The sequence below is a fragment of the Strongylocentrotus purpuratus genome, unplaced genomic scaffold (genome assembly GCF_000002235.5).
Source record: "Strongylocentrotus purpuratus isolate Spur 01 unplaced genomic scaffold, Spur_5.0 spur5_scaffold_7, whole genome shotgun sequence".
Taxonomy (NCBI): Eukaryota; Metazoa; Echinodermata; class Echinoidea; order Camarodonta; family Strongylocentrotidae; genus Strongylocentrotus; species Strongylocentrotus purpuratus.
In genome coordinates this window covers 3,801,529-3,821,599 of record NW_022145613.1, presented here as the reverse complement: position 1 = coordinate 3,821,599, position 20,071 = coordinate 3,801,529, and the positions used below count along the sequence as shown (strand labels likewise).

At 37.4% G+C, this 20,071-nt stretch overlaps 4 pseudogenes across 1 annotated transcript; all 4 read right to left on the bottom strand.

Annotated features, from left to right (window-relative positions):
- Nucleotides 1-1,250: 1,250 nt before the first annotated feature.
- LOC115920070 lies at nt 1,251-3,491 on the bottom strand (annotated as a pseudogene).
- A 2,525-nt stretch (nt 3,492-6,016) lies between these two features.
- LOC115920071 lies at nt 6,017-8,543 on the bottom strand (annotated as a pseudogene). Its single transcript, XR_004062159.1, has one exon. The product of XR_004062159.1 is annotated as an erythrocyte band 7 integral membrane protein pseudogene (transcript).
- Nucleotides 8,544-11,954: 3,411 nt separating this feature from the next.
- Nucleotides 11,955-12,836, bottom strand: LOC590235 (annotated as a pseudogene).
- A 4,970-nt stretch (nt 12,837-17,806) lies between these two features.
- Nucleotides 17,807-19,012, bottom strand: LOC105445035 (annotated as a pseudogene).
- Nucleotides 19,013-20,071: the final 1,059 nt, after the last annotated feature.

Sequence of the window (20,071 nt, the reverse complement as noted above, 5' to 3'; positions counted from 1 at the left end):
GTTTTCTTCGACAAGTGCCCATTTTCCTTTGTAATAGTTATCCCTTTCCATTCTCACAAGTGCGCCTATTCATCTTAGGTGAGTGCCTCTTTTCAGGTACAAAAAGTGCCCCTTACCACATCTTATCAAATCAAAGAGTATGCCCCTTTTTATTCTTATAAGTGCTCATTTTCATCTCCAGTCGTTGTTCTTATTCAAATTTAAGAGGTACTATCTTATCTCTTAAGCTTTGAAATAAGGGCCCCTTTTATTTTTACACGTGCTCCCTTATCTTTTTTAATAAGTACCATCCTTTCTAATAAATAAGTGCCATTTTCCTTCTGATAATTGCCCCTTTTCCGTTCTCATAATTTTCCTTTTCCCTTTCACCATAACATTTACTCCCAATTTAAAGCGACTAGCAACTGTTGATAACATTTTGTTCCTTATGAAGGTCTTTTCATTCTTTAATGATTAGATTGTGCTTAAAACCCATTAGGATCCCCCCCCCCCTCTGTTTAAGATGCAATATTTCGCAATGAGACCTCACAAATCTCACCAAAATCTTGACCATGTAAGAGAGAAACAATCAAACAAATATTGAAATCATTCCTGATATTTACGGTGTTATTACACCCAATACGGCGTTATAACGCCCTATAATACGGCGTCATGACGCTGTATTTAAGGGCGTTATTTAGGGCTTTATTTATGTAGTTCCCCTTTTTCATTTTCAAATTTTGCTTTTCAAATATGAAAGAGATTTTTTTTTTAAAGCGTGAGCGATATCGCATTCTTTCTGTTTTACTTTTATTCTTTTTTTTTAATATGATATATTCCTTTTTGCGAAAATCTTCTTAAAAGTGTGATATACTGTATATCTGTTTTCCATTATTATGAATGTATCCTCGACTGGCTTTCACTCTCTCTTAATTTTTTCTCTTATTATACTTTCACTCACCCCGATTCTTTCATACTTTAAATTCCTCTTTTTCTTTATTGTGCCCTCTTTTATTGTCACTCTATCCAATAATTCCTTTTCCCTTTCATGTAACACGCTTTCTTTCTTATTTTTCTTCTCTCATACGCTCATTGCTCTCTCCCTCTCTCTCCCTTCCTTTGTTCATCGCTATCTCTCCCCCCCCCCCAATCCACTCCTCTCTGACTCTTTATTATTCCGTTAGATTGACGATCATTCCCTTTCTTAAATTATCCCTTTCAGTCTGTATCTCATCTAAAAGGAAGGCTAAAAAAATATGTAACAGGCACTATTCAAGTAAAAACAGTTTTATTTCCAATTTAAAAATAGTTATCATGCTTTCACCGTATCCGTATTTATAAATAGTATCTTAATAAAAAGATATTAATCACACAAAGAAGTATAACCACAAAGTTGTGTAATAAACAATCTATACAGAAGATGTGTATGTGAAGGTCGATAGTGATCTAGGACATGCAATCAATGAGAGTATAGTCTATCACGTTTTATATTTACCCGTACATTTTATTAACAGAAGTAAACTCGAGTGCTTGGGTGTGAAGAAAACAACATATGGCAACATGTTTATGTATTAGTAACTATTTGTGCTTGGAATATATAATGCCTTATTATATGCGCCATTTCCCTTTAGGATAAACCACAAATTTTCAGATATATTTAGTTAAAATGTATTTATGCATATATCACGCCTCATAGCCAGTGATACTAAACAAAAGTTAATGCCCTGAAGTATGCATTTCGCATTCTGACTATTGAAATACAATAATATATAACATAACAGGCAAATGGAATAATATATACCATGGCACTAAACAAAAGTGTATGCATTAAATTTGATTGAAATACGGAAATGGTTTATTAGCTTTGGACAACAGAGGAAGCAACAAACTTCCTCAACTGAGGGCACAGGTTTGGATATACTCAACATTCTAACAGAAATGTTACGTATTTAACTAGAACACCACGTATTCAAAAAGAAAGTTGTATCTATTGACGAAGCCTCCAACACTTCTGCTTTTCTTTCGAATGACTTTTTATTTAGAAAACGGGGACTCGTTATATATATATATATATATATATATACAGTATATATATATATATATATACATGTTACGAAAGAAAATAATAAAACGATTCTCTGTTCACCATGCTCAAATGAAGAAAAAAACTTATCTTTCTTTTATCTGTATCGTTTCTACTCAAATACTTCTATTGTGTCAGATTATGTCATATTTCTCATTTACGAAGATGTTAGTAGAAAGGAATGTATATGATGTAGCCTACATATTCAATCGATTTACTTTATTGCGGTTATATTAACGACGGGTCAAAACAGGCATGACATATTATTGTGTAACATAAGGCTAAAAGTACTAAAAATTATCATTATTAGTCATATAATATTTATTTATTTAATAAAACGTAATATATATTCTTATGATAAACATAATTAGACTGATCATCAGAACCAATATGACTGGTTTACTTAGTCAAGATGCCTTGCAAGAGATCAATAGGAAGAGGAAAGATGATGGTGGAGTTCTTCTCTGCTGAGACAGTGTTGAGAGTCTGCAGGTACCTCAGCTGAAGGGCACATGGGGATTCTGCCATAGTATCTGCAGCTTCCTTCAAGGCACGAGCAGCATTATTTTCTCCTTCAGCAGCAATGACCTTAGCCCTGGCCTCTCTGGAAGCTTCAGCCTCAGCAGCCATGGCTCTCTGGAGCTGGACAGGCAAACGAACATCCTTGATTTCAACGCGCTCTACTTGGATACCCCAGGGGTCGGTGTCTTGGTCCAGGGTGGACTGCATGTAGTGACTGATGCCTTCACGTTCAGCCAGGATCTCGGCCAAGTTCTTGGTGCCCAGGACATTACGAAGTGTTGTCTGAGCCAAGAGTCTGGTTGAATTCCCTGCATCTTCAACATTGGCGATGCTGATGGTAGCATTCTTGACACGGTAGAAGACCACAGCATCCACAGAGATGGTCAGACTATCCCTTGTCAGAATCTCTTGAGGAGGAATATCAAACGAAATGGTACGAAGATCTACCTTGGTGAAATCTTCAATGCAAGGCAGGACGAAGAACAGTCCTGGACCTTTAGCACCGCCAGACAAGAGACGCCCAAGTCTGAATATAACTGCTCTTTCGTACTCCTGCACCACTTTTATGCAGACAAAAAGTGAGAATGGCAGCGTGCAGATCACGACTATCACCGACACCACCATCAAGACGATTCCACAGCAACCGCTCCCTTCCTGGGATTCCGACGCTCCAATAACATGAGGAGGATTCTCTCTTGTACTGCAATCGTTTTCATCCCTTGACGCCATCGTGAAGCTCATTCTCCTGATTATGCGATCACTTTTCGTTCAAAAATATAATACACACGGATACAGGCGGGTGGGTAGTCATTGATTTTGTCCTTTCGGTGCAGACAATGCATGCTATAGTATAGGCCTACAATCAAATGAATGCCTTCCAATATGAGGCAGTGCAGGTAGTGACGATGATTATCAGTACTCTGTCCTGTATATTGTACGTTTGTACTCGATATAGCAGTGGCGTGAACGCTTCGCACGATTGTAAATCGTGAAAGGAAAAATTGAATCATCGTTGTATTTGCCCCCCCCCCCCCCCTCCTCACTCCGGGGTCGGAGGGACCATAGGGTTCCCAAGATCTCCGGTAAAGGGTTATTTTTTCGCGCTACAAAGTCCGGCCCGAATATTGTAAAAAAAAAAAGGGGGTGTTTCTAACTTTTCACCCGGAAATTTCTTTAAAAAGGGGGTGTTTTTTTCTTTCTCTATCTCTTTGTATTCCTGAGAAATTTAGAAAGGGAGGGGGGTAATGAAATATAAAAAGGGGGCGTTTTTTCACTCTCTCTGTTTGGACTCCAGAGAAATATAGGGGGTTATAAAATATCTTGAATATCATAGATAGTGGGGTACATTGAGCAGTGTTCCAGATTTAGAGGGGTCTCCGAGGCAGGAAAAGCCCGCGAAGGGGGCGGGGGGGGGGGTGGGTCCAGAAATGTTGGCAGCAATGAGATAGGGGGTGCTTTCAAAGGGAGGGAACAAGCATACGCGTACCATAAATAACACCGAGTGGGGTGGGGCGGGCATGGGCATATCAAGTTAGTCACAGAACTGGGCAATAAACTTAAGGTGAACAAATTAACCAAAGAGTTTTTATGGTCGATATGGAAATCGCATAAGGCGTCTATTAGTATCTAGACAAAAGAAACACTGGGCTGATAGTCTTGTTTGACAGACATACTGTGTTAATTAATGCTGAACAATGAAGGTCTTCTCATTCATCACCGTGCATCATTTGGTTCGTTCGCGTCTATATTATTAATCGGTTGTCAATGTAAATTAAGTCCTGGTGCTTTTGTTTGAAAGTCGGGTTCCATGATAAGATTTTCATGTTTGCATATCATTTTGTTGGATTTCTTGATATTGATCCTAATAGCTTCTACATTTTAAATGGGTAGTGTTGCATCAGAGGCGTTGAAACCGAGGGGAGGCAGACGGCACAGGACGCACAGTACCCCCTCCTCTTTTTCATGTATCCCTTAAGTGCCCATTTTTAATTTATAATAGGTGCCCGTTCCACATTCTTATAATCAGGCCTTACCACCTCTGATATGTGTCCCCTTCACCAATGACAATTGCCTTCATAATTTTTAATAAGAGCCCCTTCCCCTCCTCGAGAATGCCCCTTCTCACATTTCTGATAAATGCCACTATTAAACATCTGATAGGTGCCTGTTTTCTTCGACAAGTGCCCATTTTCCTTTGTAATAGTTATCCCTTTCCATTCTCACAAGTGCCCCTATTCATCTCAAATGAGTGCCTCTTTTCAGGTACAAAAAGTGCCCCTCACCACATCTTATCAAATCAAAGAGTATGCCCCTTTTTATTCTTATAAGTGCTCATTTTCATCTCCAGTCGTTGCTCTTATTCAAATTTAAGAGGTATACTATCTTATCTCTAAAGCTTTGAAATAAGGGCCCCTTTTATTTTTACACGTGCTCCCTTATCTTTTTTAATAAGTACCATCCTTTCTAATAAATAAGTGCCATTTTCCTTCTGATAATTGCCCCTTTTCCGTTCTCATAATTGTCCTTTTCCCTTTGGATAATTGCCCCCTTTTCCTTTCCCCATAACATTTACTCCCAATTTAAAGCGACTAGCAACTGTTGATAACATTTTGTTCCTTATGAAGGTCTTTTCATTCTTTAATGATTAGATTGTGCTTAAAACCCATTAGGATCCCCCCTCTGTTTAAGATGCAATATTTCGCAATGAGACCTCACAAATCTCACCAAAATCTTAACCATGTAAGAGAGAAACAAATATTGAAATCATTCCTGATATTTACGGTGTTATTACACCCAATACGGCGTTATAACGCCCTATAATACGGCGTCATGACGCTGTATTTAAGGGCGTTATTTAGGGCTTTATTTATGTAGTTCCCCTTTTTCATTTTCAAATTTTGCTTTGCAAATATGAGAGAGATTTTTTTTTAAAGCGTGAGCGATATCGCATTCTTTCTGTTTTACTTTTATTCTTTTTTTTTAATATGATATATTCCTTTTTGCGAAAATTTTCTTAAAAGTGTGATATACTGTATATCTGTTTTCCATTATTAGGAATGTATCCTCGACTGGCTTTTACTCTCTCTTAATTTTTTCTCTTATTATACTTTCACTCACCCCGATTCTTTCATACTTTGTATTTCCTCTTTTTCTTTATTGTGCCCTCTTTTATTGTCACTCTATCCAATAATTCCTTTTCCCTTTCATGTAACACGCTTTCTTTCTTATTTTTCTTCTCTCATACGCTCATTACTCTCCCCCTCTCTCTCCCTTCCTTTGTTCATCGCTACCTCATCTCTCTCCCCCCCCCCATCCACTCCTCTCTGACTCTTTATTTGTCGCTAGATTGACGATCATTCCCTTTCTGAAATTATCCCTTTCAGTCTGTATCTCATCTAAAAGGAAGGCTAACAAAATATGTAACAGGCACTATTCAAGTAAAAACAGTTTTATTTCCAATTTAAAAATAGTTATCATGCTTTCACCGTATCCGTATTTATAAATAGTATCTTAATAAAAAGATATTAATCACACAAAGAAGTATAACCACAGAGTTGTGTAATAAACAATCTGTACAGAAGATGTGTATGTGAAGGTCGATAGTGATCTAGGACATGCAATCAATGAGAGTATAGTCTATCACGTTTTATATTTACCCGTACATTTTATTAACAGAAGTAAACTCGAGTGCTTGGGTGTGAAGAAAACAACATATGGCAACATGTTTATGAATTAGTAACTATTTGTGCTTGGGATATATAATGCATTATTATATGCGCCATTTCCCTTTAGGATAAACCACAACTTTTCAGATATATTTAGTTAAAATGTATTTATGCATATATCACGCCTCATAACCAGTGAAACTAAACAAAAGTTAATGCACTGAAGTATGCATGTCGCATTCTGACTATTGAAATACAATAATATATAACATAACAGGCAAATGAAATAATATGTACCATGGCACTACACAAAAATGTATGCATTAAATTTGATTGAAATACGGAAATGGTCTATTAGCTTTGGACAACAGAGGAAGCAACAAACTTCCTCAACTGAGGGCATAGCACTTAATTTACACAATATTCTAACAGACATGTTACGTATATAATTAGAACACCACATATTCAAAAAGAAAGTTTTATCTATTGACGAAGCCTCCAACACTTCTGCTTTTCTTTCGAATAACTTTTATTTGGAAAACAGGGACTGTCATCCTCATTCGAAACGGCAGCAATATCTCAAACGACCGTTTTGTTTACTTTGCATAACGTCTTCCCCTCCACCAAATTAAAGTTTAATCCTAGCCTGGGAATGTTACGAAATAAAAAGAAAACGATACTCTGTAAACCTTGCTCAAATGTATAAACTTCTCTCTTTCTTTTATCTTCATCGTTCCAACTCTTACCCATAGATCCTTTTGTATCAGATTGTCATTTTTCTAATTTACAATATTGTTCACGGAACGAAGATGTTATTAGAAAGGAATTTATATAATGTAGCATAAACTTATTAAATCGATTTACTTTGTTTCAGTTACATTAAAGAGTTCTACAAAACAGGCATGACATATTATAATACAACCTTATAGTAAAAGTTGTTCATATTAGTCATAGGATGTTAAGATACATGTATTTATAAAATAATACGTAGTATATATTCGTATGAGAAATATAATTGAACTGATCATCAAAACCAAAATGACTTAATTACTTAGTCAAGATGCCTTGCAAGAGGTCAATAGGAAGAGGAAAGATGATGGTGGAGTTCTTCTCTGCTGAGATGGTGTTGAGAGTCTGCAGGTACCTCAGCTGAAGGGCACATGGGGATTCTGCCATAGTATCTGCAGCTTCCTTCAGGGCACGAGCAGCATTCTGTTCTCCTTCAGCAGCAATCACCTTAGCCCTGGCCTCTCTGGAAGCTTCAGCCTCAGCAGCCATGGCTCTCTGGAGCTGGACAGGCAAACGAACATCCTTGATCTCAACTCGCTCTACTTGGATACCCCAGGGGTCGGTGTCTTGGTCCAGGGTGGACTGCATGTAGTGACTGATACCTTCACGTTCAGCCAGGATCTCGGCCAGGTTCTTGGTGCCCAGGACATTCCGAAGTGTTGTCTGGGCCAGGAGTTTGGTCGATCTGCCTGCATCTTCCACATTGGCGATGCTGATGGTAGCATTCTTGACACGGTAGAAGACCACAGCATCCACAGAGATGGTCAGACTATCCCTTGTCAGAATCTCTTGAGGTGGAATATCAAACGAAATGGTACGGAGATCTACCTTGGTGTAATCTTCAATGCAAGGCAGGATGAAGAACAGTCCTGGACCTTTAGCACCGCCAGACAAGAGGCGCCCAAGTCTGAATATAACTGCTCTTTCGTACTCCTGCACCACTTTTATGCAGACAAAAAGTGAAAATGGCAGCGTACAGATCACGATTATCACCGACAAGATCGTCAGTAGGATTCCACAACAACCGCTCCCTTCCTGGGATTCCGACGCTCCAATAACATGAGGAGGATTCTCTCCTGCATTGAAATCATCTTTATCCCTTGACGCCATTTTGGAGCTCTTTCTCCTGTGATAATGCGATTACTTTTCGCTCAGTAAATATTACACACGGATCCCGACACGGAAATGGGCAGATCTGTATGCAATGTCCTCTCAGTGCAGACTATGCTACACAGTGATATACCATCAAAATCTTTCCAAGTTTGTGATATGCAGGTAGTGACGATGATTATATACACAGTACTTTGTCCTGTATGTGTATACGTTTGTGCTCGTTATAGCAGTGACGTGAACGCTTACCGCACGCTCTCTGTTGTAAATCTGACATGGAAGGAAAATTTGAGTCATTGCATTTACTCACTGGATTGTAAGAGTCGAACAAACTAAAGGCGGACAAACAAAAGAGTTTCTATTGTCGATATGGAACTCACGTAATTTCGAAGGTCCACGGCGTTTATCATTATAAATATTGGGCTCATAGTCTTGTTTAACAGACTGTGTTTGGTAATGAATGCGATAGGCATCGGCAGTGGTAGCAGTGGCACACACCAAGAAGTTTTATATATCTGTTGAAGAAGGCGCGGACTATTAAGTGTTCGGACTAAAATTTGTAAAGTGCATGTGACGTTTATCAAGCATGAGTCAAATTCATATTGTCGATTCCAAAACCTCGCAGAATATACACCGTAGAACTTTTCAAATCTCTTCCATGATAGCTTCCGTCAAAAAGCAATCGAATCAGAATTCGACTTCATCTTTAAACTGTGTCATCAAAGTGATAATCTCAGCCATTTTTGCAATTTAGCTCATTGATATTTTTGAACTTCTGGCAATTCTTTTAAGCAAATTAGTATATTTCGACGCCGAATACCCCAACCCTTTTCAGCGGCGACACCATTGCCTTTTTTGTCCCCCCCCCCCCCCTGTCCCTAATGATTCAGCTCCTAACTTTCGTTTAAATACCATTTAATTCTATATCAGATGTATAATAACCGCCACATTTTAGCTAATGGATGCAAATAACTCGATGTATCTGTCCTTCACGTAACATCGGTAATCCTATTTACTTTACTTTACCTATATCTCATGCATTATCGCATTTAGCGCTTACACAATTTCCAAGCTTTTGCGAGCAAATTACTGAACAACGAAGGGCCTAGTTACTCATTCATCAGCGTGCATCATTTGGTTTGTTCGCGGCAATCATTTAATGCTATGAAAATATTATTATTTGGCTTGCCAATGTAAATTTCGTACTGGTGTCAGGATAAGATTGTCTTGTTAGCATATCATTTTGGTATGGGTATAGATTCTAATAGCTTCTAATTTAGTAAATGGGTATAGAGTTGCACTCTCAGTTCACCGCTTTTCTCGAATTGTCTTCATCATGGTTGCAACAGTGCCGAGATCCCAAACCTTTCATGGTTTGACGTTGAACTTTTACATTGCGAGTTTCCCTTATTTAAATACATGCCTTTACACCAGTGGCGTACGCAGGATTTTTTTCAAGAGGGGGGGGGGGGGGGGGGGGGGGGGGGGCCCGAAATTTGACCGATCGACATTTCGTTCCGTTGGGGGGGGGGGGGGGTAAGGTCACCTTTTTTGGGTCACCTATTAGCATAATTTTTTTTTCAATTATTTTTTTAAACACACACATACAAAATAAAGGGGGTGGGTTTAACCCCCCCCCCCCCCTGCGTACGCGCCCGCTTTTATTTTCCCACTTTTTTCTTAACAAAATGATAAGCTCCTTTTCACCACGCTATTTATCGCTTTCTTTGTGACCCATCTCTCTATCTCTTTCTCTCTCTCTCTCTCTCTCTCTCCCTGTCTTCTATCTATCTGTAAAAATCAATCAATCTATCTATCTCTCCCACTATTTTTTTAAATTATTTTTTTAATTGTTTTTAGATTAAAAAAACAACTTAATATCATTATTATTATTACTATTATTGTTATTTTTATTTTTTTTTATTTATTATTATTATTATTATTTATTTATTTATTTATTTTTCATTTTTTTTTTTTTTTTTTTGGTTCTGCTAAAATATTATAACGTAATATTATATCGGGGTTAAGGTTTCAGTTTCAAAGAAGAAGAAGACCCACGCAGAAGGAACGTTTAGTTGAGTTAGTTTTGCTATTTGGAACCGCTTTTGACGACTAATTGTTGTTGAACAAAAGGTTAGACATGGCAAATAATCACAAGCACAGAAAGTGTTTTTTATTTCTAAATGTATATTTGCATATCCAAAAAGCCTACATTTAAGGTATACTGCTGGTGAACCAGATATTATAACCAATGACCATTAATTATCTCTATTTTTTTTTATTAGAGAAAGACCATTGAAAAGATTCAAACATCTTTGACGAAATAGAATAACGTAGCTAAGTATTACAAATCTTCCAAGCACCAAAGCTTGCTTAACACTAATTGATGAAATTTATTGCATGAGAAAATTGGTTATAATCATTCCTTTCATTGTCATCTAAACATCTCATCGTTTCATTTCACTATATTCTTTATTCGCTTAAACTTTAAAAGCACATATAACGAAAATTAAGGCTACACAATTAAAGTTGAAATGATTTAAACAAAATACAAAACATACACACAAACACAGTTAAGTTATATTGTAGAGATGCAGTACATTTAGAGAGAGAAGCGAAAATAAGAAAGATAGTTTTAAAAGTAAATAAAATAGTGCAATCTTTTTTAAGAATCACCCCCCCCCCACCCCCCATGTTCCAGTCAGGAGAAAAGCGTCATCGTCCAATGCCATTGCCCACAGCCAAGAAACACACACCTACACACACAAGCATACCTACAAGCACCCATGCGCACAAAAATAAGCACATGAACACATTACATCAAACTCTTAAAAGGCTATGTGCAGTGGCACTGATAACTGACACCTATCCCTTAAACTATCTATAGGATTGCAAATTGAACCTAAGCCATTTAAAAAACAAAAACCATTAAAATCTGCTGCGCTATTTGTCCCAGCAATCCATCTCTGCCAATCTAGTGCAGACAAAGATAAGTTATAAATCATTACATTCTTGAGAACTTAGGAATTAATATTCTCTGTAATTCTTTATCCATATCAATTTTCTTATTTGCTCCACTATCCTTATGACATCATTTACCTAATACACTGACCTAAACTATTCACCAATAAAAGACACTTACATTATAGCGCATTACAGTAGCATTTCATTGATTTTTATAACTAAGAAGGCGGCTTAGATAGTTATGTTCATATTCTAATCAAATTATGATCTCTGACCTATGCATGTACTGTTTAGATTAAAACCCCGATAAACAGTACATTCTATAGATGCGTACTGTAATCTTAGTTCCACAATGTTCACCGATGATTTATTTCAACAACAAAAAATCATCTTTAATTGGTACATATACTTCCTCATTGAATTAATCACATACCAAGAATCTTCAAAGCATATTGAAGATGCACTACATTACGTAATGTCCGAATGTGACCGTAAAGTTTTCATCATTCGGATACGGTCAGATGGGTTTCATAGTTACACCCAATTCCAACATTAATGGATTTTACATGGAATTTTCAATAGAACGTCACTTGATAGTATGTTTGGGTATTGATCGAGTTCTAATTTTAAAGTATAGTACCTTTCCTCCATGTCAAGGAAATAAATGAGCTCAAAGCTATTCACACGATCCCAGCAAGTCAACTAAATCTGCAAAATGATTATGGATTTATTCAATTGTTTGTGAACAAATCTTACATTATTTTCTGTCCTATAATGAATAATTCAATGAACATCGTTTTCAAAGGTTTTACATTTTTAAATCCACAATATGTTAACCCAAACAGCTGGTGATTGTTTACTTCATTATGCCCTTGAGGAGATCAATAGGAAGTGGAAAGATGATGGTGGAGTTCTTCTCTGCTGAGATGGTGTTGAGAGTCTGCAGGTACCTCAGCTGAAGGGCCGCTGGGGATTCTGCCATAGTATCTGCAGCTTCCTTCAGGGCACGAGCAGCATTTTGTTCTCCTTCAGCAGCTATCACCTTAGCCCTGGCCTCTCTGGAAGCTTCAGCCTCAGCAGCCATGGCTCTCTGGAGCTGGACAGGCAAACGAACATCCTTGATCTCAACTCGCTCTATTTGGATACCCCAAGGATCGGTGTCACGGTCTAGGGTGGACTGCATGTAGTTACTAATGCCTTCACGTTCAGCCAGGATCTCGGCCAGGTTCTTGGTGCCCAGGACATTACGAAGAGTTGTCTGAGCCAAGAGTCTGGAAGACTTGTCGGCATTTTCCACATTGGCGATGCTGATGGTAGCATTCTTGACACGGTAGAAAACCACAGCATCCACAGAGATGGTCAGACTATCCCTGGTCAGAATCTCTTGAGGTGGAATATCAAACGAAATGGTACGAAGATCTACCTTGGTGTAGTCATCAATGCAAGGCACGACGAAGAATAGTCCTGGACCTTTAGCACCGCCAGGTAAGAGACGCCCAAGCCTGAAGATAACCGCTCTTTCGTACTCTTGCACCACTTTTATGCAGATAAAAATTGAGATTGGGAACGTGCAGATCACAATGATCCATGACAGGATTGTCAGTACTAGTGCACAACAACCAGTTTCTTGCTCTGAAGCATTGGCTCCGATCACTTCATCTGAGGATGCCTCAGCAATCAACATATTTTCTCTTTTGGATGCCATCTATATAATTTATAACCTGATAGAATACACAGTTCGAACAAAAAATCTAGCCTATCTTGTGGATGGCACGTCGTTTTATACAATGATAATGATATCATAAACGTAAGTAGATGAGCACCGACCAAAGTACAAAGTATAGCACAAATGGCATAGCTACGGGGTGGGGGCAAGGGGGACACGTACCCCCTATCCTAATCGAGTTGCCCCCCAAAATGAGCTGAGAGCGAAGGGAGAGATGAAGGGAAAGTTAAAAGAACGTGATTATATGGAGAAAGATCGCTCGAAAATTATTTTTAAAGATTACAATGTTAAGTGAATCAGTAACATGGGGTCAACATGATGAGTCTTAAATTAAATATGTTGAAAAATGTTCATTAAACGATTATCGAGAAATGCTTTGGGGTGATCCGATCCGCATCCTTGATGTAGCGTAAAGCAGAAAAGAAAAGAAATGCAGATAAGATTGAAAGATAGAAGACATGCAGAGAGAGTTTTACGCGTGTCCGTTTCACTTAAAAATGCAAATTATTCATAATTTAAAGGGGCAAGGGATCCTAAGTAATCCTAATTAACTCATGAACTACCTATCAAATGAATGATCGCCTTTAGCGCTTGCACAATTTCCAAGCTTTTTGCGAGCAAATTACTGAACAACGAAGGCCTTCTCATTCATCAGCGTGCATCATTATTTTGGTTTGTTCGCGGCAGTCAGTTAATGCTACGAAAATATTATTAATCGGCTTGCCAATGTTAATTTTGTTCTGGTGTCAGGATAATATTTTCTTGTTAGCATATCATTTTGTTTTTGGGTATTGACTCTAATAGATTCTACTTTAGTAAATGGGTATAATGTTGCACTCCCAGTTCACCGCTTTTCTCGAATTGTCTTCATCATGGTTGCAACAGTGCTGAGATCCCAAACCTTTCATGGTTTCACGTTGACCTTTTCATCACGGGTTTCCCTTATATAATAAATATTGCAAACCAAATCTTTGAATAAATCCTTGCCTACGATCTCGAATCACTTTTTAAATACATGCCTTTACACATATTTTCCCACTTTTTTATAAGCTCCTTTTCACCACGCTATTTATCGCTTTCTTTGTGACCCATCTCTCTATCTCTTTCTTTTTTTTCTCTCTCTCTCTCTCTCTCTCCCTGTCTTTTATCTATCTGTAAAAATCAATAAATCTATCTTTCTCTCACACTATTTTTTAAATCTTTTTTAAAAATTATTTTTAAAATAATTTGTTTGAATTTAAAAAAACTTATTATCATTATTATTATTTATTTATTCCTTTATCTATTTATTTTATTTATTCATTTATTCCTTTTTTGTTGGGGAGATGATCCCTTTGGTTATGCTAAAATATTATAACGTAATATTATATCGGGGGTTAAGGTTTCAATTTCAAAGAAGAAGCCCCACGCGGGGGACCGTTTAGTCGAGTTAGTTTTGCTTTTTGGAACCGCCTCTGATCTGCAACAATGCCGACTAATCGTTTCTGTTGAACAAAAGATTAGACATGGCAAATAATCACAAGCACAGAAAGTGTTTTTTATTTCTAAATGTATATTTGCATATCCAAAAAGCCTACAATTAATGTATACTGCTGGTGAACCAGGTATTATAATCAATGACCATTAATTATCTCTATTTGTTTATTAAAGAAAGACCATTGAAAAGATTTAAACATCTTTGACGAAATAGAATAACGTAGCTAAGTATTACAAATCTTCCAAGCACCAAAGCTTGATTAACACTAATCGATGAAATTTATTACATGAGAAAATTGGTTATAATCATTCCCTTTCATTGTTATCTAAACATCATCGTTTGATTTCATTTTATATTCTTTATTCGCTTAAATTTTAAAAAGCACATATAACGAAAATCAAGGCTACACAATTAAAGTTGAAATGACTTAAACAAAATACAAAATATACACACAGACAGAGTTAAGTTATACTGTAAGATGCAGTACCTTCAGAGAGAGAAGCAAAAATATCATTGATATCGTTTAGGAAGTAAATAAAATAATGCAATCTTTTTTAACAACCACCCCCCCTCCCCGTCCAATGCCACTGCCCACAGCCAAGAAACACACACCTACCCACACAAGCATACCTACAAGCACCCATGCGCACAAAAATAATCACATGAACTCATTATATCAAACTCTTCAAAGGCTATGGGCAGTGGCACTGATAACTAACACCTATCCCTTAAACTATCTATAGGATTGCAAATTGAACCTAAGCCATTTACAAAACAAAATTTGTTCCACCATTCCATCTCTGCCAATCTAGTGCAGACAAAGATAAGTTATAAAATCAGTACATTCTTGAGAACTTAGGAATTAATATTCTCTGTAATCCTTTATCCACATCAATTATCTTATTTGTTCCACTATCCTTATGACATCATTTACCTAATACACTGACCTAAACTATTCACTAAAAAAAGACACTTACATATAGCGCATTACAGTAGCATTTCATTGATTTCTACAACTAAGAAGGCGGCTTAGATAATCATATTCTAATTAAATTATGATCTCTGACCTATGCATGTACTGTTTAGATTAAGAACCCGATAAACAGTACATTCTATAGGTGGGTACTGTAACCCGAGGTCCACAATGTTCACCGATGATTTATTTCAACAACAACAACAAATCTTTAATCTGTACATATTACGTTATTATACTTCCTCATGGAATTGATCACATAACAAGAATCTTCAAAGCATATTGAAGATGCACTACATTACGTAATGTCCGAATATGATCCGAAAGTGTTACGGTCCGATGGGTTTCAATTGTTACACCCAATTCCAACATTAATGAATTTTACATGTCATTTTCAATAGAACGTCACTTGATAGAAGTATGTTTGGTTATTGATCGAGTTCTCATTTTAAAGTATATTACTTCTCCTCCATGCCAAACAATTGAATGAGCTCGTATAGTTATTCACACGATCCCAGCAAGTCAACTAAGAATACAAAATGATTTAAATGTTTGGGAAAAAACTAGGCAAAATGAACATAAGGCTTGAAATATTAAACATTTAAGATATTATTGATACAATACAAAAATACAAATACAAATACACATGCCATAAAGAACAGACATAAAATCAAAAGGGTAAAAGGTAAGAAATAAAACTACTACAGACTACACAACTACAAACAAACAAAACAAACAAAACAAACAAAACAAACAAAACTAACTGTAATAAGTCTTGATATAACATTAGGTACCAGTGCATGCATTAAAGTGGAGGGAGTGATTTAATTTGGTTTTTGAACATTTGGAGTGAAGTTGCCGTGCGAATATGAGTCGGTAGATCGTTATAGATGCTTGGAGCGATGAAAGAAAAAGATCGTTTTTTAAATTCAGTCTTGGGTTTTCGGGATAAATAAGGGATTTAAGGTAGAATGACAAGTAACATAGTAAACTGGACGTTTACAAACAAAAGGTTCTAAATAATAAGGGGCTAGATTATTGAGTAATTTGATTATAAAATGCAGTAGTGGTAGTTGATTCTATTTTCAACACTTTGCCATTGTAGAGTGCTTAAAAGGATGTCTTTTTGGGTTAGATAGTCTGCATTAAGGACTAATCTTGCATATCTGTTCTGCGTCCTCTGTAAATTGAGTAAATCTTTCTTTTTGCACTTGCCCCAAACAACTGAACAGTAATCTATATGTGGAAGAATGAGGGAGTAATAAAGATGTTTCAGTAGGCTTTGGTTCAAATAACTCTTAATCCTTCTAGTGCATGCAATAGCCAGATTAATATTATTAGTCACATTCAATATGTGTGGTGTCCAACTTAGACTTTGGTCAAGGGTTACGCCTAAATATTTGATCTCGGTAACATTCTCAAGATAGTCTCGTCCATGACAGATTTTCAAAATTTGGTTCTTAGTTTTATGTTTCGTTCCAAAGACCATCATTTTAGTTTTCTTTGCATTTATTTCCATATTATTTATTTCAAACCATTTACGCAGTAAATCATAATATTTTTGTAGTTTCTTCTGACTGCTTTTTAAATTGTTACCCCTACAAAACAGTGCCGTTTCATCAGCGTACAGAGCAATTTTGGTTTGTTTACTAAATTTCAAGTTACACATATCATTAAGAAATAAGCAAAAGCTGAGTGGGCCCAAGATATTCCCCTGGGGCACACCAGAGTAAATCTGTAGAAAATTGCTTTGGACACCTTGAAATGAGACGCATTGTTGCCTATTCGTTAGGTATGAAGAGAATCAGTCTAATTCAGCAGAATTAATACCATAATATGGCATTTTTTTTATAACAATATTTCGTGAGATATAACATCAAACGCCTTTTTGAAATCAAGGAATATCGCCCCTGTTATCAAACCACAGTCAATATTGTTTAACAAGTAATCGGTTATTTCAATTAAACAAGTCGCAGTTGAATGCTTTGGGCGAAAACCCGATTGGCGCTGAGATAGCAGTTTGTATTCTTGGAGATACTCATAAAGCTGGGCATGGACTGCCTTTTCAAGTATCTTTGACAGACAGGACAATAAAGAAATTGGCCTATAATTGCCAATGTCACTTGTTTCACTACTTTTTGGTACTGGAATAATCTTGGCTCTTTTGAAATCACTTGGGAAGCATCCTGAGCTTAGAGATTTGTTAAAGACTATTGAAAGTGGTTCAGCAATAAAAGGGGCAGCGATTTTCAATAATCTTGGATATAAGTCATCCAGACCAACAGCTTTGTTATCATCAATTTTCCCCAAGTTCTCTTTTTACAAACTCCGAGTCTATGCTTTGGAATTTAAACATTGATCCAGCTCTTGATAATGTATTCAAGGAATTAAAACTTTGTTGGTTAAGAGGGGAATGTCGTTTTCCAACACTAACAAACAATTCATTGAATGACGTTGCAATTTCTACCTTATCTGAAGTCATATGAGTTCGGATTAACTGAAACCTTTTTCTTCTTTGCACATTGTTGAAATTTGTTTCGAAAAAAGTCCCCTTTCAGCTTTTTATTTAATTTATTTCTGAGATATTTATATTTATTCCAAAGTTCATTGATTTCCTGACCTGCTTCTGCTGATTTTTTTAAGGTTGTCAAACTTTCTTTTATAATAGTCACGATCCCTTGATAGAGCCAGGTATTCAGTTGTAATCCAGGGAGACCCATTCAGTTTCTTTCTTACTGTAACATGGGGAGCATGTTTATCATCGTTTTTAAAGATTTTACATTTTTAAAACCACAATATGTCAACTTGCCCAAACAGCTGGTGATTGTTTACTTCATTATGCCCTTGAGGAGATCAATAGGAAGTGGAAAGATGATGGTGGAGTTCTTCTCTGCCGAGACGGTGTTGAGAGTCTGCAGGTACCTCAGCTGAAGGGCCGCTGGGGATTCTGCCATAGTATCTGCAGCTTCCTTCAGGGCACGAGCAGCATTCTGTTCTCCTTCAGCAGCAATCACCTTAGCCCGGGCCTCTCTGGAAGCTTCAGCCTCAGCAGCCATGGCTCTCTGGAGCTGGATAGGCAAACGAACATCCTTGATCTCAACTCGCTCTATTTGGATACCCCAAGGATCGGTGTCACGGTCTAGGGTGGATTGCATGTAGTTACTAATGCCTTCACGATCAGCCAGGATCTCGGCCAGGTTCTTGGTGCCCAGGACATTCCGAAGAGTTGTCTGAGCTAAGAGTCTGGAAGACCTGTCGGCATTTTCCACATTGGCGATGCTGATGGTAGCATTCTTAACACGGTAGAAAACCACAGCATCCACGGAGATGGTCAGACTATCCCTGGTCAGAATCTCTTGAGGAGGAATATCAAACGAAATGGTACGAAGATCTACCTTGGTGTAATCATCCATGCAAGGCAGGATGAAGAACAGTCCTGGACCTTTAGCACCGCCAGGTAAGAGACGCCCAAGCCTGAAGATAACTGCTCTTTCGTACTCCTGCACCACTTTTATGCAGATAAAAAGTGAGAAAGGCACCGTGCAGATCACCATGATCCATGACAGGATTGTCAGAACTAGTGCACAACAACCGGTTTCTTGCTCTGAAGCATTGGCTCCGATCACTTCACCTGAGGATGCCTCAGCACTTAAACTATTTTCTCTCTTGGATGCCATCTGTATAGTACGTGATAGAATACACAGCTCGAACAAAAATTCTGGCCTATATTGTGGTTGATACGTTGTTTTATACAATGATATCATAAACGTATAGGTATAGATGCGTACCGACCAAAGTACAAGTATAGTACAAATGGCATAGCTACAGGGTGGGTACAAGGGGGGACACGCGCACCCTCCCTCTCAATCGAATGGCCAAAAATGAAAAGCTGAGAGCGAAGGGAGAGATGAAAGGAAAGTTAAAAGTACGTGAAATAATATATGGAGATAGATCGCTCGAAAATGATTTTCAAAGATTACAATGTTACGCGAATCAGTAACGTGGGGTCAACATGATAAGTCTTAAATAAAATCTGTTGAAAGATGTTCATTAAACGATTATCGAGAAATGCTTTGGGGTGATCCGATCTGCATCATTGATGTAGCGTACAGCAGAAAAGAAAAGAAATGCAGATAGGAGTGAAAGGTAGAAGACATACAGGAAAAGAGACAGAGAGAGTATTAACGCGTGTTCGTTTCACTAAAAATGCAAATTATTCCTAATTTAAAGGGGCAAGGGACATATCCCCTCCTGGCCTTATCAATCTGCCCCCTCAAATGTTGACGCTCTAGTACGGCGTTTTTAACCAGGGTGCTACGAGAGTATTTTAATCATATTGAAAATATATTTCCTCCCTCCCCCACCAATGACGGAGCCCACACCACGCCACTGTAGAACATCATTACGAAAAGTAGGCATATATTGATTATGAAGGCAAATATCAAAATGTTAGCACTCCCTGAAGTATACAAATAAATAATTCACGAAAGGGGATTTGTAATTGAAACACCGTAGATGAGGAAATATTATTCCTATGTTGTTTTGAGTCATTTAAAGGCAAGCTATGCATGATATCTGTCTACCCACCTTTTCCTGTTCCTTTTTTTTCCTTTCACCTCCTCCCCTTCTTTCTGTCTCTCGTATGTTTTTCCTCGGCTCTTCTCTTCTATTTTTATTTTAAAATATTTCTATTCCACTGTTATCTTTCTGTATCCTACTCCTTATTTATCAATTAATTGTTTTATTTATTTATTTATTTATTTAAGAACAAAGGATAGCCCCA